General features: G+C 47.1%; 1 protein-coding gene across 23 annotated transcripts in view; it reads right to left on the bottom strand.

Annotated features, from left to right (window-relative positions):
* DTNA (dystrobrevin alpha) overlaps positions 1 to 24,043 on the bottom strand; it is a 332,992-nt gene that overhangs the window by 161,762 nt on the left and 147,187 nt on the right. For all 23 annotated transcript variants that reach the window (XM_080683220.1, XM_080683222.1, XM_080683225.1 and 20 more), the window contains exon 2: positions 8,715 to 8,837. The gene's annotated coding sequence lies outside the window, so the exon portion shown is untranslated. The remainder of the gene's footprint in view (positions 1 to 8,714; positions 8,838 to 24,043) is intronic.

The following is a 24,043-nucleotide window of genomic DNA, read 5'->3' as shown; positions in this document are numbered from 1 at the left end:
CCAAGTACGGCCCTCCCTACCTTCAACCTACACCAAGGAGACTACTTTGAGCTTGGTACAGGCGATTCACAGGTTAAACTTGTCCTGGATGAAAATTTCGGAGGGAGGACAGATGGATAACATGAGAACTTGCAACATGAGCCCGTGAGTGACTGAATGAGATGGCTTTTTCTTGGGGAGGGAGCTCTGTCATCTACAGTAAGAGCTGATCTTCTAGAAATGACCCACAGGGTTATGTGAACTCAGAGACAGGCCTGATAACTGTTGGCACAGGAAGGGTTTAGCAAGGACTTCACAATGACTAGGCTAGTGCAAGTCACCAGGGAGTGCATGTTGTTTGTGGGTGAGGGGGTTTGGAGAGGGGTGAGGAAGCGAGGCGAGTCCAGGCAGAAGAACCGGCCTGGGGACAAGTAAAGGCACCAACAGCATGGCTTAGGGAAGGCAGGTCATGCCTCTGTTAGCAAAGGTCCGCTGACGAGCAGAGAGGAAGGCAGCAGGACTCAAGAGGTCTGCTGTGTTATGACATGTGCCTGTGTTATGACATGCTTAGGAACATAGACATAGGCTTAGGAAATCAGGCCACAGGTGTAGGAACATAGGCCACAGGCCTAGGAACATAGGCCACAGGCGTGGGAACATAGGCCACAGGCGTAGGAACATAGGCCACAGGCCTGGGAACATAGGCCACAGGCCTAGGAACATAGGCCACAGGCATAGGAACATAGGCCACAGGCGTGGGAACATAGGCCACAGGCGTGGGAACATAGGCCACAGGCCTGGGAACATAGGCCACAGGCCTGGGAACATAGGCCACAGGCATAGGAACATAGGCCACAGGCCTAGGAACATAGGCCACAGGCGTGGGAACATAGGCCACAGGCCTGGGAACATAGGCCACAGGTGTGGGAACATAGGCCACAGGCGTGGGAACATAGGACACAGGCCTAGGAACATAGGTCACAGGCCTAGGAACATAGGCCACAGGCCTAGGAACATAGGCCACAGGCATAGGAACATAGGCCACAGGCATAGGAACATAGGCCACAGGCATAGGAACATAGGCCACAGGCTTAGGAACATAGGCCACAGGCCTAGGAACATAGGCCACAGGCCTAGGAACATAGGCCACAGGCGTGGGAACATAGGCCACAGGCCTAGGAACATAGGCCACAGGCCTAGGAACATAGGCCACAGGCATAGGAACATAGGCCACAGGCGTGGGAACATAGGCCACAGGCCTGGGAACATAGGCCACAGGCCTGGGAACATAGGCCACAGGCCTAGGAACATAGGACACAAGCCTAGGAACATAGGCCACAGGCGTGGGAACATAGGCCACAGGCCTAGGAACATAGGCCACAGGCCTAGGAACATAGGCCACAGGCGTGGGAACATAGGCCACAGGCGTGGGAACATAGGACACAGGCCTAGGAACATAGGCCACAGGCCTAGGAACATAGGCCACAGGCCTGGGAACATAGGCCACAGGCGTGGGAACATAGGCCACAGGCCTAGGAACATAGGCCACAGGCCTGGGAACATAGGCCACAGGCATAGGAACATAGGCCACAGGCATAGGAACATAGGCCACAGGCATAGGAACATAGGCCACAGGCGTGGGAACATAGGCCACAGGCATAGGAACATAGGCCACAGGCATAGGAACATAGGCCACAGGCGTGGGAACATAGAACACAGGCCTGGGAACATAGGCCACAGGCTTAGGAACATAGGCCACAGGCTTAGGAACATAGGCCACAGGCTTAGGAAATTAGGCCACAGGCCTGGGAACATAGGTCACAGGCGTGGGAACATAGGCCACAGGCCTGGGAACATAGGCCACAGGCCTGGGAACATAGGCCACAGGCATAGGAACATAGGCCACAGGCGTGGGAACATAGGCCACAGGCCTAGGAACATAGGCCACAGGCGTGGGAACATAGGCCACAGGCCTGGGAACATAGGCCACAGGCTTAGGAACATAGGCCACAGGCTTAGGAAATTAGGCCACAGGCCTAGGAACATAGGCCACAGGCCTAGGAACATAGGCCACAGGCGTGGGAACATAGGACACAGGCCTGGGAACATAGGCCACAGGCCTGGGAACATAGGCCACAGGCCTGGGAACATAGGCCACAGGCCTGGGAACATAGGCCACAGGCGTAGGAACATAGGCCACAGGCGTAGGAACATAGGCCACAGGCCTAGGAACATAGGCCACAGGCGTAGGAACATAGGCCACAGGCATAGGAACATAGGCCACAGGCGTAGGAACATAGGCCACAGGCGTAGGAACATAGGCCACAGGCCTAGGAACATAGGCCACAGGCGTGGGAACATAGGCCACAGGCCTGGGAACATAGGCCACAGGCGTGGGAACATAGGCCACAGGCGTGGGAACATAGGACACAGGCCTAGGAACATAGGTCACAGGCCTAGGAACATAGGCCACAGGCCTAGGAACATAGGCCACAGGCATAGGAACATAGGCCACAGGCATAGGAACATAGGCCACAGGCATAGGAACATAGGCCACAGGCTTAGGAACATAGGTCACAGGCCTAGGAACATAGGCCACAGGCCTAGGAACATAGGCCACAGGCGTGGGAACATAGGCCACAGGCCTAGGAACATAGGCCACAGGCCTAGGAACATAGGCCACAGGCATAGGAACATAGGCCACAGGCGTGGGAACATAGGCCACAGGCCTGGGAACATAGGCCACAGGCCTGGGAACATAGGCCACAGGCCTAGGAACATAGGACACAAGCCTAGGAACATAGGCCACAGGCGTGGGAACATAGGCCACAGGCCTAGGAACATAGGCCACAGGCCTAGGAACATAGGCCACAGGCGTGGGAACATAGGCCACAGGCGTGGGAACATAGGACACAGGCCTAGGAACATAGGCCACAGGCCTAGGAACATAGGCCACAGGCCTGGGAACATAGGCCACAGGCGTGGGAACATAGGCCACAGGCCTAGGAACATAGGCCACAGGCCTGGGAACATAGGCCACAGGCATAGGAACATAGGCCACAGGCATAGGAACATAGGCCACAGGCGTGGGAACATAGGCCACAGGCATAGGAACATAGGCCACAGGCATAGGAACATAGGCCACAGGCGTGGGAACATAGGACACAGGCCTGGGAACATAGGCCACAGGCTTAGGAACATAGGCCACAGGCTTAGGAACATAGGCCACAGGCTTAGGAAATTAGGCCACAGGCCTGGGAACATAGGTCACAGGCGTGGGAACATAGGCCACAGGCCTGGGAACATAGGCCACAGGCCTGGGAACATAGGCCACAGGCATAGGAACATAGGCCACAGGCGTGGGAACATAGGCCACAGGCCTAGGAACATAGGCCACAGGCGTGGGAACATAGGCCACAGGCCTGGGAACATAGGCCACAGGCTTAGGAACATAGGCCACAGGCTTAGGAAATTAGGCCACAGGCCTAGGAACATAGGCCACAGGCCTAGGAACATAGGCCACAGGCGTGGGAACATAGGACACAGGCCTGGGAACATAGGTCACAGGCCTGGGAACATAGGCCACAGGCCTGGGAACATAGGCCACAGGCCTGGGAACATAGGCCACAGGCCTGGGAACATAGGCCACAGGCGTAGGAACATAGGCCACAGGCGTAGGAACATAGGCCACAGGCCTAGGAACATAGGCCACAGGCGTAGGAACATAGGCCACAGGCATGGGAACATAGGACACAGGCCTGGGAACATAGGTCACAGGCCTGGGAACATAGGCCACAGGCCTAGGAACATAGGCCACAGGCCTGGGAACATAGGCCACAGGCCTGGGAACATAGGCCACAGGCGTGGGAACATAGGCCACAGGCGTGGGAACATAGGACACAGGCGTGGGAACATAGGCCACAGGCATAGGAACATAGGCCACAGGCCTGGGAACATAGGCCACAGGCCTGGGAACATAGGCCACAGGCCTGGGAACATAGGCCACAGGCCTGGGAACATAGGTCATAGGCCTAGGAACATAGGCCACAGGCCTAGGAACATAGGCCACAGGCATGGGAACATAGGCCACAGGCATGGGAACATAGGCCACAGGCATAGGAACATAGGCCACAGGCGTGGGAACATAGGCCACAGGCATAGGAACATTGGCCACAGGCCTGGGAACATAGGCCACAGGCATAGGAACATAGGCCACAGGCCTAGGAACATAGGACACAGGCGTGGGAACATAGGCCACAGGCCTGGGAACATAGGCCACAGGCATAGGAACATAGGCCACAGGCCTGGGAACATAGGCCACAGGCCTAGGAACATAGGCCACAGGCGTGGGAACATAGGCCACAGGCCTAGGAACATAGGCCACAGGCATGGGAACATAGGCCACAGGCCTAGGAACATAGGCCACAGGCGTGGGAACATAGGCCACAAGCCTAGGAACATAGGCCACAGATTTTGCTCGGCAGCTGATGGGGAGCCCGCCCTGGCTGTGAAACGGAAGTGGGCGGTGGTCATTAGGTCATTAGGTCATTAGGTCATTGGCCTGCTGGTTAGGCACCTATGATGTCCCAGACACTTTCCCGTGTTGTTTTCTGGATATTTTCTAGTCTCACTACAGACTAGACATATCGTTCCAGGTGGTGACTGTGAGGTTCAGAGTTTAAGTAACTTGCTGCTCAAGACTGCACTTTCTTAAATTAAGCAAATGGCATGAAAAGAGCAAGAGCATATTTAAAATATTAATTTCAGAGCAAACCATTAAAGAATGGAAATAATGAGATCTGAATGTAAACGAGGAAAGTGATTTAGGCAGCAATGTTTTAAAAGGAAAAGAGAGGAGGAACACTGGAAAGAGGGGATTCGTGTTCAAAGCAAGGCCATTCGAGATTTTGGCAAGATCTAATATTCTGGAAGGACCTAGGCTTGTTAATAATAAACACGGTGGCCTCTGAGTGTGAAAGCTAGTTGATGACTCTGTTACACGAGAGACAGGTAAGCCTGGTAATTAGTGCTCAGGCTCAGAAACTAGACTGGATTTCAATGCTCACCCACCTTACTTGAGCGTGGGCAGGTTACCTACCCTTCTGGGGCCCTATTTTACTCACCTTTAAAAAGAAGACAATAACATTACCCAGGTCGTGGGGTTGCTTAAGCATGAAGTGACGTCTATGTGTGCGCTTCACAGTGTTGGAGGAATTCGGTACCATCAGCCGGTGCTGCTGTGTGCCTCTGTCCTGTTCACCAATCATGTATTTAGACATTCTCTACATGTGCCAGGCACTGGGCTAGCTTCCAGGGACATGAAGAGAGATAACGCATTGTTTCCGCCTTTCAACGCATTTGATTTTCCCCACATGACGCTACGCGATTCAGCAGAAGTACTACTGACTACATTTAGGTTAAAGCACTTTCCTGGACTGTTTGGGCACCAGGGATTTAAAATCTCTTCTCCTCATGTTGCTCATTTGTGTAATGACCATGTCCACTCCTCCCCCGCTCCTCCAGGAGGGCATTTAGATCTGTTCAGCCTGAGTTATCTTTACGAAAGATGCTTCCCTCGGCCCAGCGGGAAACATCACGAACCCAGTGAGATCATTTCAGCGGTCTCCTCCTACGTGTGTGTACCAAACCCGCAGAAGGGGAGTGTTTGTACCACTGACTCAGCAGTCTCTCCCTCACCAATTCATTAGACTTATGGGAGATGTAGTATCTACTATTAGTGGGTGTATTTCTCTTCCCAAGAGTATTTTTTTAAACAGATGACTTTATAAAGCCTTGTTTTTTGTAAGCTGGAGAAAAATGTTAAAAATTAGAATTTTCAGTGGCTGTACCAAACGACGAAAGATGTGTGTTGAGAATATCGGTTATTCACCGCATCTTAAACCACACCATAAAGTCGCTCATCTCTGTATTTCCTAATTTTCGGCGATGAAGGGATACAAGTAATTCTGCTCATAATGCATTTTCACATTGTCTAAAGCAGCCTTGGGCAAACTACGGCCCGCGGGCCGGATCCGGCTGTTCTATCCGGTTCTCTTGCTCTCCCCTCCGCTCCTTTACTTTGAATTTATATTAGTTCACACAAACACTCCATCCATGCTTTTGTTCCGGCCCTCCGGTCCAGTTTAAGAACCCATTGTGGCCCTCGAGTCAAAAAGTTTGCCCACCCCTGGTCTAAAGGGTTCTCAGTTAGGCATCGAGGTTTAACATTAGCATCGGTTGAACAGATGAAGACTGTTGGTAGGAGGGGACACCATGTCCTCTCGCGTGTGCCCACAACACACTAACATGGACAGGTGAGTGAGCTGTCACAGTGGCCTCTGAGACAAGGCCGAAAAGGGACAGGTCCACATAGATAAATGAGAAGAAGGAAAGGAACACAGCAAGGCACATGCATGTAAAATAACCAAGTGAATGCCAAAGTAATGAAGTGAAAAGCCACTTTCATGCCAAGGAAGTCCTTTAGCGTGAGTGGGATTGTTGGGACAGTGGTGAATTGTTTACCTGTCAACAAAGACAGACACTGGCATCCTGATCACCTTGCTTTCCAATAGAGCCAGTGTCTGTTATGGGAAAAGTGGGATGTCCAGATCATCAGGCATTAAGCAGCAAACCGCCACCACTGGAAGGGAGCGGTCGGATCCATATTGAAACAGATCAGAAGCTCTAGGTGTAAGTGTGGACGCAGGAATGAGGGCGATGCCCCACAGAGAGGTTCTCTGTCATCTGTACAGAAGTCTAACATGTGAATATTAATAAAGAAAATATCCGCCAGGCTGGCATGGCTCAGTGGTTGAGCATCGACTTATGAACCAGGAGGTTGCTGGTTTAATTCCCAGACAGGGCACATGCCCAGGTTGTAGGCTCATTCCCCAGTAGGGGGCGTGCAGGAGGCAGCTGATCAATGATTCTCTCTCATCATTGATGTTTCTATCTCTCTCTACCTCTACTTTCTTCTGAAATCAATAAAAATATTTTTTTTTTAAAAAAGAAAATATCCTATTTGATATGCATTTGAAAATTTAAAAAAATCTCATTAATGTGATAAGCAATTTGGGAGTATCAACAATTATTTTATTAACAGCAACAAATAAACACTACAGCATCACATAGCTTAGAATATGGCTTTAAATGTATTACGTTAAATATTTTTTCAGTGTAAAGAAACCTAACTTTACATTTAACTTTTATTTTCTGAAACTCATTTATTTTTCTTGGAAGAAACATGTGATCCCGTTCTCTTTTCGTGGATCAAACCACGACTGTATACATTTAAAACATGGACTTTAACCCAGAGAAATGGTTACCCAGATGATGGAAGGACTGAGAGGCTGAACTGGGAAGAGTGAATCAACTGGATGGAGACGGGCAGCAGTAGGAAGACAAAGGCACTGCCACCCGCAGGTTCCAGGGACAAAGGGAAGAGGCGATGTCACTGTAGCTCAGAGTTCAAGTCACAGGGGCCAGCACCTCGGAACCAAAGGAGGAGCAGGACAAGGACTGGAAGCGGAGGTGTGAACAGGTACAGACCAGCACAATAGCCAAAGAGCGAGTTCAGTAAATACGCTGTCCATTCTCACTTTCTCCTCCGGGGCAATGCTACGCTGGGCAAAATGATTTACGGAGATTTGGAGAGGGTACTAAACGTAGCGCCTGAGAACTGCGTTCTACCCACATCTCGTACACAAATGAAATCACCGACTTAGTTCCACATACCATCCCAGTAAACCCAATTTACACACCCTCAAGATGATGAGAGAATTATCCATTGTCATTTTGAAGATACCCAAAGCATAAAGGAAGCTTTTGGATTAGATTTAGACGGTGGTCGACACTCGGGCAGTTGCATTGTTTGATTCAGAATTGTGATCAGAGGTACAGTCTGATGTTCTAGAAAGCCCCATTCTTCCAAGTAGCCATTCAAGCCACACTTCGAAAGCCACACTCAGGGGCAGGTGGAAAGACACCCGACTTCCTTGCTGAGACCACTCACTCCCTCCATGCCCCTCCGCTCTGCTGTGCAGTGACGGGCACATGCAGACGAACTGCAAAGCGCCCAATTGCAGGCTCCCACCTTGTGAAGCACGGAAGGGGAATTATGTCTGATGAGGTAAAAACCACTTATCCATCCCTTTTATGGCCGGGCCAAACCAAGCGGACTGTGCACACGTGAGCACGTGTGTGTGCTTCACAGTACACAACAGTTAGAAACTGCACCCAGCCTCAGCCATGCCCGGCTTTAATGTAAGCATTACCAAGCCTCCCTGCCCTCCGGGGCAGCCTCCGAAATACCAGCCTTCCCACACGCAGACCGGTTAATGATTACACTGCCATTACCCGTCACATTTTCCTCTAGTTCATGCCATTAAAACATGGTTCTGTCTCATTTTGGCTTATTACTCTGATATGCAATACGTTAATACATTTTAAAAATTAGATGACCTTTAGCACAGAATGAAGTATGATGGCATTTGCTTAATAGAGACCAGGAAGGGAAGGCAAGGCCATCACTATACCTCGCTCACCGGAGTTCACATGGTGTCTGATGATGCAAAATAAATAAAATAAAAGACGCAAGATTATGGCTTTCACTGCCTGGCACCTGAGTCAAAGTACAAAACGTTGGTCAGATTTAATCCCATTTTTCTTTCCACGCAGAGAGAAGCACTTTAAGGAGAAATAGTTCAGCGCCCTTAAACTCTGTCTCAGACACTCACCTAAACTTCAGTGAAGAAACAGCATGAACTTTCCAAAACCATCTGTTCTATGAAACGGCACTTGGCTATGGCATTTAAGGACTCCCCGAGCACTTCATCCAGCGAATGGTAAATCCTATTTGCCTGCAATGAGAAAAAGAGACTTTTATTTACCTAAGCAGCTCATACTTACATGTTTATTACAGAGACAGGAAGCCAGAACAGGCCTCCCTAGAGCATATGGAATTTTACAAGTTCTCTCACACTAATAATGATCTGTAATACTCAACTTAGAGCCTTGGTTTTCATTGTAAGCCAGTCGGAGAAAGACAAGTATCACATGATCTCACTCATATGGGGAATCTAATGAACAAAATAAACTGAGGAACAAAATAGACCCAGAGACCCAGAAGCATGGAATAGACTGTCAGATCTCAGAGGGAAGGTGGGGGTGGGGGGCCGGGGGGGGTGGGGGTAGGGGTGGGTGGGAAGAGATCAAAGACCTTGTATGCATATATGCACAACCCATGCACATAGACAATAGGATGGTGATGGCCTAGGGTGGGGGTGGGGGGTGGAGGCTGTTTAAAAGAGGTCAATGGGGGGAAAAGGGGGACATATGTAATACTTTCAACAATAAAGATTATACAAAAATATTTAGAAAAAGAGACATTTGTGCAAGAAGTCATTTTATAGATGAGGATCGTGAGGCCCAGGGGGTGAAGTGATGTGCAAGATTAAGCAGCTCGTTAGTAACAGACCTTAGCATAGAGGCCTTGAATCCTGGGCTCTAAACCCAGCTTGATTAAACACCCAGAAACAGAAAAAGATGAAATCTCGTGTGTTTTCCAAGTAGGCCACTTCCTGGAATAGTGTGTCATCATAATTCCCACGAAAGCCAAGGGAGTTACAGCTGAGTCATGGTGTCCTCGAGCAGCACCTTCCCTACCGATTTAAGCTCTAGCAGTTGTAAGTAGGTACAAACCCGAAATTATTTAATGATCCACAGGATTTATGATGTTTGTAGTAACAGCGTAAATAGTAAATAGTTCAGAAAATTGCCTGTTAATGATTCTTGATGAAGCGGAACGATTTGACAAGCTGTTGCTTTCTGAAAAGACTCGCCTGTGAGAACTGAACGAGATTGGCTCTAGATTTCACTTCCCATAGCTGACGATTTCCTGTCCCCCTGACCCAGCTCCCCTGCCGCTATCTCCATCACTCGTGTTTCTCATCATTCTCTCTTCCTCCCTCCTTTCCCCTTTCCTTCTTATCAACACACAGGCTGGCTGTTTACTATCCCAGGTTCTAGATGGCTGGAAGCAACAGAGATTTGAAGCTCAGACACTCCCATGTTAAGATGAAGGAGAAAATTGGGGAGCAGGGGAGATCACAGAAAATAAAGGGGAGAAGGCATTGGATAGCATGGGGGTGGAGAAGGAAGGGACAGAGGACCCTCACTCTGCACCTGATGAAGGGTACAGGTGGCCCTGATTCCATCTCCACCCTGTGCTTTCCTCCCCCAAGTGTTTTCTCGAACCCCAGGTTGTCTAAAATGATTACAATAATTATTTAGCTTCCACGGTTTCAGGCATCCTATGATTTTAGATTCAAAGAGAAAATTCTATTCAATAATCCCCCTGCCTCTAATCCAGGTTCTCAGGTATATTCACTATTGCATGAGATTTATTGAACGGCAGGTAAAGAAAATCTCATGACACGATTAACCCTTGCTCTGCCATGTTAGAATTCAACCGTCTCTCCTTGTACTTAGATTCTAAGTACACTCATGCATTTGGCATTCTTTGAATTAGAACCACTATTAGAACAGTAGTACCTCAGAAATTTTTTTTCTTAAAATACATGCTACTTTTTTAAAAAATTAAGGCTCAGGTAAATTAGATTTATGCTTCTGGGAATAAGTTAGATATTAAAAACATACCCCCCCCCTCATGAATATAGTTCTCCAAGCCATAGCATCAAAAAATAAATGGAAATCTTACACAATATCATAGGTACTTTCATTTAAGACCACATATATAGTTTACACATATAGATGAACATCCAACTATATCTCCATATATAAAAGCGTAATATGCAAATCGACTGGATGGCGGAATGACCGGTCGGCTATGACATGCACTGACCACCAGGGGGCAGATGCTCAATGCAGGAGCTGCCCTCAGCCTACAGGCCCTGATCACCTGATTGGGGCCTGCCGGCCAACCTCTCAGTCCCTCCCCCTGGCTGGGACCCTATGGGGAATGGGGAACCAGGGTTTGGTGGCGGTGAACGTGGGTGGCGCCAGGGCCCCCGATCACCCTGCCGGTCGCCCCACACAGAGGGTGACCGGCAGTGGCAGCGGGGGGTGGGACCGGCTGCCGGCAGCTGGGGAAGATCGGCTCTGATCACAGGCCACACCTAGGGACCCTACCCATGCACGAATTTCGTGCACCGGGCCTCTAGTCTAGCAATAAAGAGACACTCAAGACACCCTTTGGCACTGGCCTCTTAGGATGATGCTACTGGTTGCTGCTCCTCTACCTGGCAGTTTTTAGAAGCATGTTTTGCATTCAATGTTTCCCCCAGGTCCCTGGGTCATCCCAGATTGCAGTAGACTCAGAGGCTCAGACAGAGATGCTGTGTTCAAGCCCCCCACAGGGCGGCTCAGGTTGTGCATCTTCACTAGGATCTGTGACGCCAATGAAAGTTACAGCTTGGATGGTATCTTCCCTGTCAGCTGGCTTTAGTTTCTGCTGTTCCTCCTCCACCCAGAAGTGGCGGTCCAGCCTGTTTCTCACAGGCTCTGATCAAAAGCAGCTGTCTGGTCTGCAGGCAGCTCCATCCCTCCCCTCTTGGCTTCTGCGCCCTGGAGCAGGCAGAACGGAATCGCATCCATCATTCTTTTCACTCTCGAGCCTCCGACTGCCACCGACTTAAAAGCATCAATCCCACTTTCTCCTCTTGCTGCGGCCCTGGACACGTGCAAAGCAAATTTCTCACGTGAACAGTGAGCAGGAACAGAAACACTTTTCCTGTCTTTAAATTCTTCTTTAAATTCTCCATCAGCCATCACATTCTGGTTTGACTAGCGTGTGACTAGATATTAAATTTAGTGTCATGGGGTAAAATAAAATACTTTCTCCTTTATCTAGCTTCCTAAAGAGCTTTCCGTTCAGGGTCCCGACTAGAGTTAGGAGTCAGTATCTTACCATGGAGCCCCACAAGAGAAAGAAGAGCCTTGTTAATTTGGAAGTGCCATATTTTAGGCATGTGGATTGGACGGAAGTTGCAGGAGGCAGATTTTTGCTCAATAAGAGAACCCCATCAACTTAGAGCACACCAAATAGCATGGACCCCTTAAGAGAGTAATCTTCACACCAGTGGTGTCAATTTAAATACAGGCTGGAGAATCATTTGTGGTGGTGGGATTTGGTCAAGCACAAGGATGGTGTACGGAGTCACCCCCAACTGAGATTCTGTGGGAGCTAGCCAAATATTAGATTGCAGTTAATATCCACATTTTATTTAGATTTATGTCTTTATTGATCTACCCATCAAAAACAGCACCCCTCCCTCACTCTCTTTTGCTTGCCCTGATATATTCTTCTGCATAGCGCTACTTATTATATATTCATCACCACTGCACACTAGAATATAAGCTCCATGAAGGCAGGAGTTTCATTCACTATTGTATCCCTGATGCTCAGAACAATGCCTGGCCAATAGTAGGCTTGCAGTAATATTTGTTGCATACACACACACACACACACACACTCTCTCTTTTCTTAAAAAATACGTCATCTACTTTCCTGCACCTCCCAGCTCTACTCTTGGAGCTATTCCTCCATACCCAGACCTTGGTGTTTGCACTCCACCCTTGGAGTCCCTTCACTGTAGCACATGTTATACAAAATGGCCACTTTATGTGCAACTGAAGGGCAGGGGCTGTAGTATTTCTTTCCACATCATCTTTAATGATAACTAATAATCCTCACTAAATGTTGATCTGATTGATGGTGGAACAATTAGCAAACATGAAGCTCAGCGTTTTCTCACTTGGTTTCTACATAGGGTGGCAGCAACTTACTCAGGTCATTTCTCCGGATAATTAGCTATTGGCCTAAGAATGTCAAAGTGGCGTAGGAAGCTACAGCAAAGTGGATGTGGGCTTGTGGCCTTCGGACTAAATTCAGAATCACCCCAGACACAAGGCTGTTAGGTCAGAGTCGGGGAGATGGGACTTTCTGGATCTTGGAAGCTGGGGACGGAAGGCTCAGGGAGACTCAGGCACTCTCTCTGTTCCAACGATTTGTTCTTGTTGATGAAGAATTCTGCCCGAGAACCAGGAAGGTCTTGGATGTCTGCACATATTTCCTATTAAGGTCATAGAGTGTTACTGCTAGCTCCTAGGATAAAGAGGCTTTGGCACTGGGACAGTCTGACATTCAGCTCCAGTGTGGCCCCATCACAGAAGGGCAAACTCACAAAATGTGGTGGGCCCCTCCCACCAGGGGTTCTGGGCGCCAGGGGAAGTGCTGCTGAGACTGGCTGCATCTGCTCGGTGCTAGTCAGCCACCTTGCTTCTGGGAAGTTTTTAAGTCTGGGGCCAGATAGGCAAATTAACCTCAGAGTACATCTGTAATTTCTTTCCATCAAATTATCGCCCAAGGATTGCAGAGGCATGCACTCTTCGTTAACGATTCTATGAATGCAGGCACGGAGACAGGGGACGTAGGGTCCCTGCCTGCCTCACTTCCTTGTCATACATAACAGGGCCGGAAGAGGACATCTGAGCAAGTGAAAGATAGCAGCAGCCGAGGACTGAGTTTCTGACAGACAGGGATAAAAAAGTCATGCTCCAGCACGTAGGTTAAAATAAGATAATGCAGAGAGAACAGCAGCATGTGGACAAAATAGCTGTCAGAGGAATGGACACATACATTCAGCCCGAATGGAGGATTTTTTTACACCAGAGAGCGAGAGGCGTGCTGACGCACAGGAACACTCAGGGAGGAATGATGGTGACTCGCCTGTCAACAGCCGCTCAGGCGGTATTCAGCCAGCTGTGTTACAGGTGCTGGGAGGCAAGCAGGTGCTTTGCAAAGGATCCCTCCGCTGTTGGAGGGATCCCGGCACGGCACTTTTCAGGGGGCCTGCATGTGCGCTTCCCTCTTTCATGTCTTACTGTCACCCCAAGGCAGCTAATATTTGCATTTTAAAACAACATTCTCCCCCAGGTTTAAAGGCTGGAGCTCAGAGAGGAGCGCCATCGCTAAGAACTGAATGAGCAACCATGACTTTTTTCTTTCTTTTTTTTTCAAAATAAGAAATGGAAAAATAATAATCTATATGTTAGTATTTATGAGAAGGCAGATTTAATTAAGAAATGAACCAAGAGATGGCCGAAAACTTATAGAGTTTTTTTTTTTTTTTAAATCAAAGTAACTTTCTTTTTAGGAAGTGTGGCAAATTCAATGTATTATTAAAAAATAAATATATCTTTCACAATCCCCTGCCCAGAAACAATCACTATGCATGTTTTATACATTTACTTCCAATTATATAGACATATGTATGTATATGCGCGCACACACACACATACACACCTATAATTTTTAACAAAATAGAGGAATTATAAACTATGTATAATTTTGTTTCAAGTTTTTTTAACTTTTTGTATCCTATTATTAGTAATCCATATGTATTCAGCATAAATACTTGCTCTTTTATAGCTAGAGATTTTATCAAACTTGCTAATTAAAAATATAACACATATGAAAAAGGAGGACCTATGGAATACTTCTAACAATAAAGCTTAAAAAAAAAGAGGCACAAGAACTACAAAGCAGAAAACAATGAACAAAACGGCAACAGCAAGTCCTTATCCATCAATGATTTTAAATGTAAATCCACTAAACTCCCCACTCAAAAGACAAACAAACAAAAAAACACATATGAGGACACGTGACATCCATTGTCACTGAATGCTTCTTTAGTGTATGCATGGACTTCATACACACTCACATGTACGCAGAACACATTTCTGCTGCAGTTCAGGGTAAGACAGTAGGTCATCCATCATTCTATTTTATAGTAGCACTAATTTGGTTGTAGAAATCCCTACTGCACAGAACCCATGTATCCCACAATATCAGAAAAATAGGCATCTTCTCAGAATACTCTTTTAAAGAGAATGATTCTCTCATTTTGTATCTTTTTAAAAATACAACTGCAAAACCAATAAGTTCTCATTCACTGACACAGTTGCTAACCTGAACTACCTCAAATTTTCTTAGATGAAAATCTCTTTTTATGAATGAAACTGAACAATATGCAACTAAAACAGAGTATAGGCCAAAACTACTCTGTAGAGTGACCTCATTAAAACTTTAAACTCTTTCTTTTGAAATTAATTCCAAGTAAGGCAGAAAGATTAACATAGTTTTGCTGACAAAGAAAAAATAAGTTTATCTAAGCTCAACCCTTTGTCTCTTACAGCTCAGTACACCCGCCTGTTGGTCTAAATAATTGCATTGAACTGTAATGGTTAAATCAAAATGTGTCAAAAATTCAGCCAATTAATTTATAAAAAGACAAAATTTTAAACTAGCCACATACAGGTATCTCTACCATAGATTCTAGTGAAATTGCCATGGTAATATGTGACTATCGATGTCTTGTTCGTATTTTATGTCATTCATTTGCTAAAGTCCTGCAAACTTCTAAGAGATTAATGAGACAATGTGATTTGATAGGTGTGTCTGACTGAGAATCTTATTTAAAAATGGAGGTAAATGATACAGCATTTAATTTTGAATCAGTAAGTTGCCAATCCACTTTGGAGTAAAAAATAAAAATGACACTATACCCTACATCATAGGTTCTCAACCTTCTTGTTCTGAAGACCTCCTAAGAACTTTTGTTTTTGTGTTATGTCTATATTTACCTTACTAGAAATTGACTTAGAAATTTGAAAAAGTTATTTATAAATTTACTTATGTAAAATGGTAAACCCATTAAATGTAACAAATAATATGTATTTGTAATAAAATAGAAATATTTTCTAAAACAAAAAAATATGTAGTGAGAATTAGAGCACATTTTTACATTTTTGGAAAGCTCTTTAATGTCTGGCATAACAGAAGGAAGATAGCTAGACGATCAGATCGATCAGATCTGTGTCGGCATTTAACCTATTGTAGGACGTAAAGCAACTCCCATTCACAGAGACGTGCAGCTTGAAAAGGTAGAGCACTTTCACAGCCTTTCAGATAACGCGAACAAGCAGCCATTTCTTAAAGGTGAGTTGCAATGTGGAATCTGATTCGTATCAATGAACTTTGCATAATCCATCACACTAAAACCCATTACCTGCCTCATACTTTGTATAGATCTTTAAATTTATATGTAACTTTATAACATGTGAATCTGTCCTTTGGAAAGTATTGGTTCACTGAGTGATGCAGATCTTCCAACTGTTGATTCATTTCATTTCCAATAACGACAAGTTATATTTGTCAGGATCACCATCAATCTCATCAGGAAAATCTTCTGGTATCAGGAAGCTGTCAAGCTCAGAGCGGCAGATGCACACTTCCCAGAACTCCTATTTTACTTCAAAGTTTGAATTTTATCGTTGTCAGAAAATACTGTTACAAGAAAATACGGTTGACAAGATCGCTTCATTTATCGTCAAGGAAATCATTCCCAAATCCCATGTCTAAATGACACAGTGTGTCTGCCAGTGGTTCTTTCAAGTACACGTGTGTGCTGGGGAAGAAGTGGTGTTCAGTGTGCACCCCAATCTCACTGCCGGACAACCGTCGTCCCTCAATAGAATTCACGAGTGCTTTGTGCACACTCCCCGTTTCCTCACATGGAATATTGGAGATGCGTATTAGAGCCTCAGTATTTAACATGATTTTTTGTTGTTGACGTTGATGTGAATATTTTTTACTGCCTCTGAGCAACATGTTCTCCCTTATCTTCCTTGAAATTGTAAGAGGTTCACACTTGGTCTATTTTCCCTTTTGCCATTTTTGCTATCGACTTGAGTACCCAAAACATACAACAAACAAACCAGCAAAACCATAACCAAAAAGACCAAACAGCTCTTAACCACGAGAAAATAACCATGCAAGCTTGTTTATAAGTGACACATGATATTTGGTTGTGGTGTTGGGAAAATAGCAGGGAGTGGTAGTGATGGAGTTGAAATGATGAATGTGTGCCCTGTTAAGAGACAGTACCCCCCTTCAGCCGTGCCTTGTAGAGACATAGGTCTGAGGTGGCCACATCTTCCTATTCTCCTGTTCAGGGTGGAAATCCAGATGTTCCCACAAAATGTTCACATTTATAAATGTTGCCTCAAACTGAAGAGGACAAACAAACATGTTGACAGGGTTTGCAGGCTGCCAGATTTAGGATTTCGCCAAGGACATAATCTCATGTTCCTGCCATCTCATGGATCAAGAGACTTTGCACTTGAATCATCTCTGTCACCCCCTCAATGGGGACACCATGATGGGAATGGGGCCAAGAGGAGCCCTCACCTCCCTCTAGTGGTTAGAAAGTGCCATAACACCCAGCTGAGCACACCCATTGTTTGTTTATTGAAAAGTTTCATCTCTGTGAAACGCACTAAACTCAGCAAAGCAGACTCCCCTTATTGTGCTGAGATGTGACCCACGTGGTCATTTCATTGTGAGTTCCTATTAGACTGTGGGATAACAGGCAACAGAAATAAGGAGCCGGGACCTCAGTTCAAGTCAGAGCTGGAGATTCTGAAACAACAGTTCTAGCCCTACCCACCAGGAAAAGAGAAGAACCCTGAGCAGGTGCGCCCTACCCGAAGGCGGGTCAGCAGGGCCTGCTGTGGGCCGGCAGGTGTGCACTGAGTTTTCCGTACACAGATGAGACCGTGTGGAGCATCATCCAGCTGAAGTGGTATCTGGTCCTCCTGGCTAATTTGATCCCTACTTTAAGTATTTAATAGTATCTCAGCACTTACTAATTAATGGAGAGCATCTTATATCCTTTTGATTAGAAGCTTAGCTTGAGCAAAACAGGTGAGGGTGGGGAAGGGGATACATTAAAATTAAATAGAAGTTTGAGTAGGTCAGTCACGTAGAGTGAATAGAGGTTCTGAGAAGGTTAAACGACGGATCCCAGGACAGCCTTGTGCCCTTTGGATGCCCACGTGGTCCTAGCACACGGTCCCGTAGCTCAAATGTCAGCTCTGAAGGGGGCTCCCTCGGCTGCTCCCTCCCTGCTGCCTGACCTCCTTGGCACGTCGTCGGATAAGTTAAGGAACTGAAATACAGCTGCTTCGAGAAGCTCAATGCTTCCCTGTGCTTTTGCTTTAAGAACGGGCTTTGAGCTGGGAGGAGGTCAGCAAAACCAACCCAAGGGACGTGGACGTCGCTGCGAGGCCGAGGCGGGCTGCTCAGAAGCTGCAGGCGGCGCGGCTGGCGGCCTGACCCCCGTCCCCCCGGTGGCCGGCAGCTCACCACACAGCCTGGCCCCCGCTGACCTGCAAGGCTGTGGGTGCACGCGCTCCCTCAAAGCACCTGGGAGGAGAGATTTCGCTTTCCAGGTTAACTTAGAAGGAAATCCAGACGGTCATTCAAGCCCAGATGCCAGCTTGCATTTGGGTGCATGCGTGTGTCTGTGTGAGAACCCAGATATTGATACATATGGATTCTTTTTGGAATGAAAAACGTACTCCGATTGGGGGCGGAGGTGTCAGAAGCCGGCCGCCAGGGAGCTGTGGTGCTCAGGGGCCCTGTCCTGGCCCCGGGCTGGCCCTCCAGCAGCTGCGCCCGCCACTGCGCAGAGAAAGGCCCTCCGGCCCCCGAGACGCGGGAGGGGGCGCACACTGGGTCCCAGCACGGAGGGAGCGCATCTCACCAGCAACCCCACACGGAGGACATGTGGCACTGGGGATGTTTCTGACATACTGCGGTAAACAGAGTATTATTAAAATCATTTGACCTGTTTCTTTAAATTTTGTAATGTGGCCACTCGGAAAAATTAAATTACATGTGTGGCTCACATTGCATTTTAATTGTCCAGTGCTGCTTTAGAAGGCGATATTGATATAATTTCCTTCCAGTATCTCTCCCTGACCCCCGCCTCGCCTCTCCCTCTCCCTCCTTCCCTCCCTCCCTCTCTCTCTCTCTCTCTCTCTCTCTCTCACACACACACACACACACACACACAAACACACGCTCGCACTCATGGAAGGAATAGAAAGGGCCATGGCAGTGGGGCATTTAAAAAATACAGGCTTCAGGCAGTGTCCTGGGCGGTCCGGATCTGCCTTTTTTTTTTTTTTTTTTAATATGTCATTGATTTTTTACAGAGAGGAAGGGAGAGGGAGAGAGAGAAACATCGATCAGCTGCCTCCTGCACGCCTCCCACTGGGGATGTGCCTGCAACCAAGGTACATGCCCTTGACCGGAATCGAACCTGGGACCCTTCAGTCCGCAGGCCGACGCTCTATCCGCTGAGCCACACCGGTCAGGGCATCTCTTGCTTCCACAGTGTTTGGACGGAGAGGACCAGGGACGCCCCTGCCTCCCGCCTCTGGCCTCCCTCCGACCTCTTCCCCAGCCCCCCTCGGAACCACCCCGGCATCCTGGGCCTCCTAGAGCAGCCCACACGGGCTTTGACCTGAACTCCTAACCCACAACCACGAGCGCCCAGATGCGTCGGAATTACTCCCCGAGGCGGAGGCTGCCTCGCCGGCCCCACAGCCACCTCGCTCCGGCCTTCTGTTTGCTCTGCGACCACGTGGCTCCGGAGGACGCCTCGGCCGAGTTGGTGCAGAAGAAGCCGGGGGCAGCGTCTCTTACAGGCGGTGGCCGCATCCCCTCCAGGACGTGCAGGAGCCGCCCCAGGGTGAGTGGGCAAAACTCAGGACGCCATGGAGGCCGCCCTGGCCCTGGAGAGGCTCCTGACCCTGGCCCTAGTGGAGCTGCAGGCCCTGGCTCTCCCCGCAGAGCTCAGCTCCCTGACTTCCTGCGGAACCACTTCCGGGGGAGGAGGTGAAACTCATCGGGAAGATGGGCCACACCTGGCTCACCTCCCCACCCAGGCCCCAGGCTGGTTTGCGCGAGTGTCTCTTTGCAAGCCTCCCCCTCAAGCACGACCAGGAGCCTGTGGAGCCCAGAGGCCTTGGAGGGGCCCCTCTGTACCCCCCTGGTGTCTGACTTCTGCCCGAGCCTCTCCCCCAAACCACTAGGCATTCTCTCCCACGGAAGCCCTCCCATGCATTGGACCAAATGGAAACAGTAAAGCTTTTGCAGCTAAATTAAAAAAAAAAAGCTTCAAAATTCCATTGAAGGGGCTGATGTGCAGATACCAGCTCTCTGTGCCAAAGAATGCGTCCAGCCCAGGCCAAGCACTGAATGGCATCCTGTGCTATCAGCAGGCCTTGACTTTGGGTCCAGGAGTGAAAGGGCGTCTGTCACAGTTCCTGTAATTCTGTCTGCTCTGCTAAGAACGAAGGGCACAGCCAGATGCTAAGGTTCTCCTTCCCCTTCTTAAAGAGCCACAGAGCTCCGCACCCAAGCGAACGGGTGCAGCTTCCTGAACTTGTCACTTCTGTTTGAGTTGGGTGCCCTCAAGAATTATTGGACTGCGTCGGTCAAGACTGTGTCATACACAGTGGGCTCCGATGTTGACTTCACAAAGACTTTGTCATTCACAAAGACTGTGTCACAGACAGTGGGCTCCGATGTTGACTTCACAACGACTTTGTCATACACAAAGACTGTGTCACACACACTGGGCTCCGATGTTGACTTCACAAAGACTTTGTCATTCACAAAGACTGTGTCACACACAGTGGGCTCCGATGTTGACTTCACAACGACTTTGTCATACACAAAGACTGTGTCACACACAGTGGGCTCAGATGTTGACTTCACAACGACTTTGTCACACACAAAGACTGTGTCACACACAGTGGGCTCAGATGTTGACTTCACAACGACTTTGTCATACACAAAGACTGTGTCACACACAGTGGGTTCCGATGTTGACTTCACAATGACTTTGTCATACACAAAGACTGTGTCACACACAGTGGGCTCCGATGTTGACTTCACAACGACTTTGTCATACACAAAGACTGTGTCACACACAGTGGGCTCCGATGTTGACTTCACAACGACTTTGATACAAGCACAATCTGGGCACTAACATGGCTCTTTAAATCAGCCAATGAAAAGCCATAATTTCTAGAATGTGGGGTTTTTGTTTGTTTGTTTTGGGTAGGATTTTGCACCGCTACTAAATTATCCCCCTGAACTCTGACTAGTGTTGAGAAGTTTCTAGCAGCCTTTCTCCAGAACCTTGCTCCATCTTTTTGAATTTCAGTCCCTGAAGCAATTGCATCACCCAACTTCTTTCACCAGCTTCTTGGCCAACACCCACTTTAAGGACTTCGGAGTCTTGGAGGTGAACAGATGCCAATTTTGGGTTCCAACGTCACCCAGCTCTTATCATTAAGTTGCTCTTTCATCCATTTTAACTTGATCTACTGATTTTAACTTCTGTGAGCACAGGTGGCAAACAAACTGCTGAGCAGACTCGTTTTTGTAAAAATATTTGTATTGATTTCAGAGAGGAAGGAAGAGGGAGAGAGAGATAGAAACATCCATGATGAGAGAAATCATGGATCCGTTGCTTCTTGCAAGTCCCCCACTGGGGATCGAGCCCACAACCCAGGCATGTGCCCTTGGCGGAATCGAACCTGGGACCTTTCAGAACGCAGGCGGACGCTCTACCCACTGAGCAAAACCAGCCAGGGCAGAGCTCTTGCTGATGGTGGCCAGGCCATCCTGAACTGCTAACGGCGCGCTCTGCATGAGAAGATGGCAGTGGTCCTGGCTCCTGAGCTCCTTGGAAGACAGGGCGAGTTCCCCAAACCTTTCTCACTTAGAGCCATGCTATGTCTCCCCTTCTTCCGAATAAACAGCCTAATTTTCCTTCAGCCTAAGAAATTCAGACAGGTCTCCGGTGGTGCTTCTGTTGGAGAATGGGACCCCCAAAACCTCTTTTTACAATTCGTCCTTCTCTAAACAGAAAGTGATTCATGTGAAGTGTGGTATATTTATTTAAAGTTATGGAAATATTTTAAAGAAAAATAAACAGGTCTGCATTTTAATGATTTTTCACACATATGCTTTCTCTGAAAAAAAAAAAAAGTCAGGTGTTACATTGTTACAATATAAACATTTTCGTAAGGGATAAAAAATAGATAAATATTTTTACCACTCTGGGTTAATTGTTTTTTAATCCTTTCAATTGGGACAATGAAAGGAAATTGATTTATACCACATTTCACTCTTCGACAAGTTTTTGTTTTTAAGTCTAAATTCTTGACAGACATTTCTGAATAATACTTATTCCTTGGGGGAGGGGGGGAGGGAGGAAATGATATACTTCCTTAACTGGGGAAGTATATAATTCCCCTCCTCCAAAAAAAAGCATCTATATTCGGAAAATATACAAAAGAAAGAAAAGTATCAGGAAGCCAGAACAAGCTTCTAGCATTGGCAGAATAGCAGCCTTATAGTATCTAATCCCAATGACTGGGATTAAAATGATGCTGAGCAAAACTATGCAACTATGGAAAGATTATGTAAAATAAACTATGACTTAATTTCACTAAGTATTTAGATAACTGCACTACAGCATTAAACAAAACATTTCAACACCTAACAATTAGAATTTTACCTTCTCTTCATTCTAGATGTTATTACCGAGAAATAAAATAAACAGAAGGAATCCTATTTATTCCAAGATTTTTATAGGTTGCTACCATAACTCCTTCAGAGTCGCCAAACCAAGGAGAGCCACACCACTGAGGGCTGTGACAGCTGTAAAATGTGGTTTGGGAAACGTGACAGGGTTTGGACGACTTCAGTGGGAGAGTTTCTAAAAAGCAACTCGGATTGCTCCCTGACCTGGAAGTTCAGGAAGAAAGGGGTTAATGGTGACTGGCAGCTCGTTTCAAGCCTTTTTAGCACCCCCTCACCACTAACAGAAGAAGCAACATGACACAATTCTCAGACCTTTCAGGTGAGAAGAGCCCCTATAATCTGAATGTGGTTCCTAGCAGGCCCCTGAGGATAAACCCGACTCTGTAGCCTTCCCTGCCTAAGGAAGAGTCGCTCTATGAGCAGCCTCCTTCACCTTTCCTGGGATTGACAGTTCGCTTCCTTCTCAGTCTTCAGCAACACAAAAACTGGAAATAAAATCATGACTATGTCTAACTAAGAAATAAGAGGAACCTATAACTATGTTTATGAAAGGAACTTGTCAACTGCGTTAAAATTTGATAAGATTTTAAGCTGTCCTGAAATGGAATTCCTCAACCCGTAGAATTACTGTCAAGAACATAAAGTCCATTCATATAATTCGATTCTTTCATGTGCAGCAAGATAAACAGTTGACAAATATTACTTAGTGTGTTGTGTGTACAAGGAAACGTGTGTGTGTGTGTGTGTGTGTGTGTGTGTGTGTGTGTGTAAAGCTCTCCTCATTCGTTCATTTCAGGGTAGAATGTGAAAGTTGATAGGTTTGAGATTTAGGTAAAATGCTGACTTATTTTCTTTGTATATATGAATATTGACTTTTTCTCAGAGTTTGTTTACTCCATGACAAGATGATAAGACTCCTGAAAAAGACTGACCCATTCACACTAGAACAAAGTAAGAGTTTTATTATACTCAATTGCATCAAGCTCTTTGATTAGAAAAATACTTGGGCAACCTATCTGCCAGAAAAAAATTATATGTTGTTACTTATTAATAGTAAACCTAAGTACTTACAGGAAAGAAAACAGAATTTAACATGAGTAGTGACCCTGTGGATATTTTTAGGAGTTAATACCTATAACATTCCTGAGATAAAAAATGAAAACACATGAGAAAATTGACAGTTGAATGGGCAAAATGCATGAGTCTGCTGATCTTATATAATAAAAGGCTAATATGCAAATGGACCAAACGGCAGGATGACCGGTCACTATGATGCGCACTGACCACTAGGAGGCAGACGCTCAATGCAGGAGCTGCCCCCTGGTGGTCAGTGCCGTCCCCCTGTGGGAGCACCGCTCAGCCAGAAGCCCTGAGCTGGGCTCACGGCTGGCAAGCACAGCGGCAGTGGCAGGAGCTTCTCCTGCCTCCACAGCAGCGCTAAGGATGTCCGACTGCCGGCTCAGGCCCGCTCCCCTGAGGGCTCCTGGATGGTGAGAGGGCACAGGCTGGGCTGAGGGACCTCCCCTCCCCCCCCAGTGCAAAAATTTCGTTCACTGGGCCTCTAGTATATATACA

This window comes from Plecotus auritus (assembly GCF_963455305.1).
Source record: "Plecotus auritus genome assembly, chromosome: 8".
Classification (NCBI taxonomy): Eukaryota; Metazoa; Chordata; class Mammalia; order Chiroptera; family Vespertilionidae; genus Plecotus; species Plecotus auritus.
Note: the sequence above shows the minus strand (reverse complement) of the source record. Positions and strands in the feature narration are given on the sequence as shown.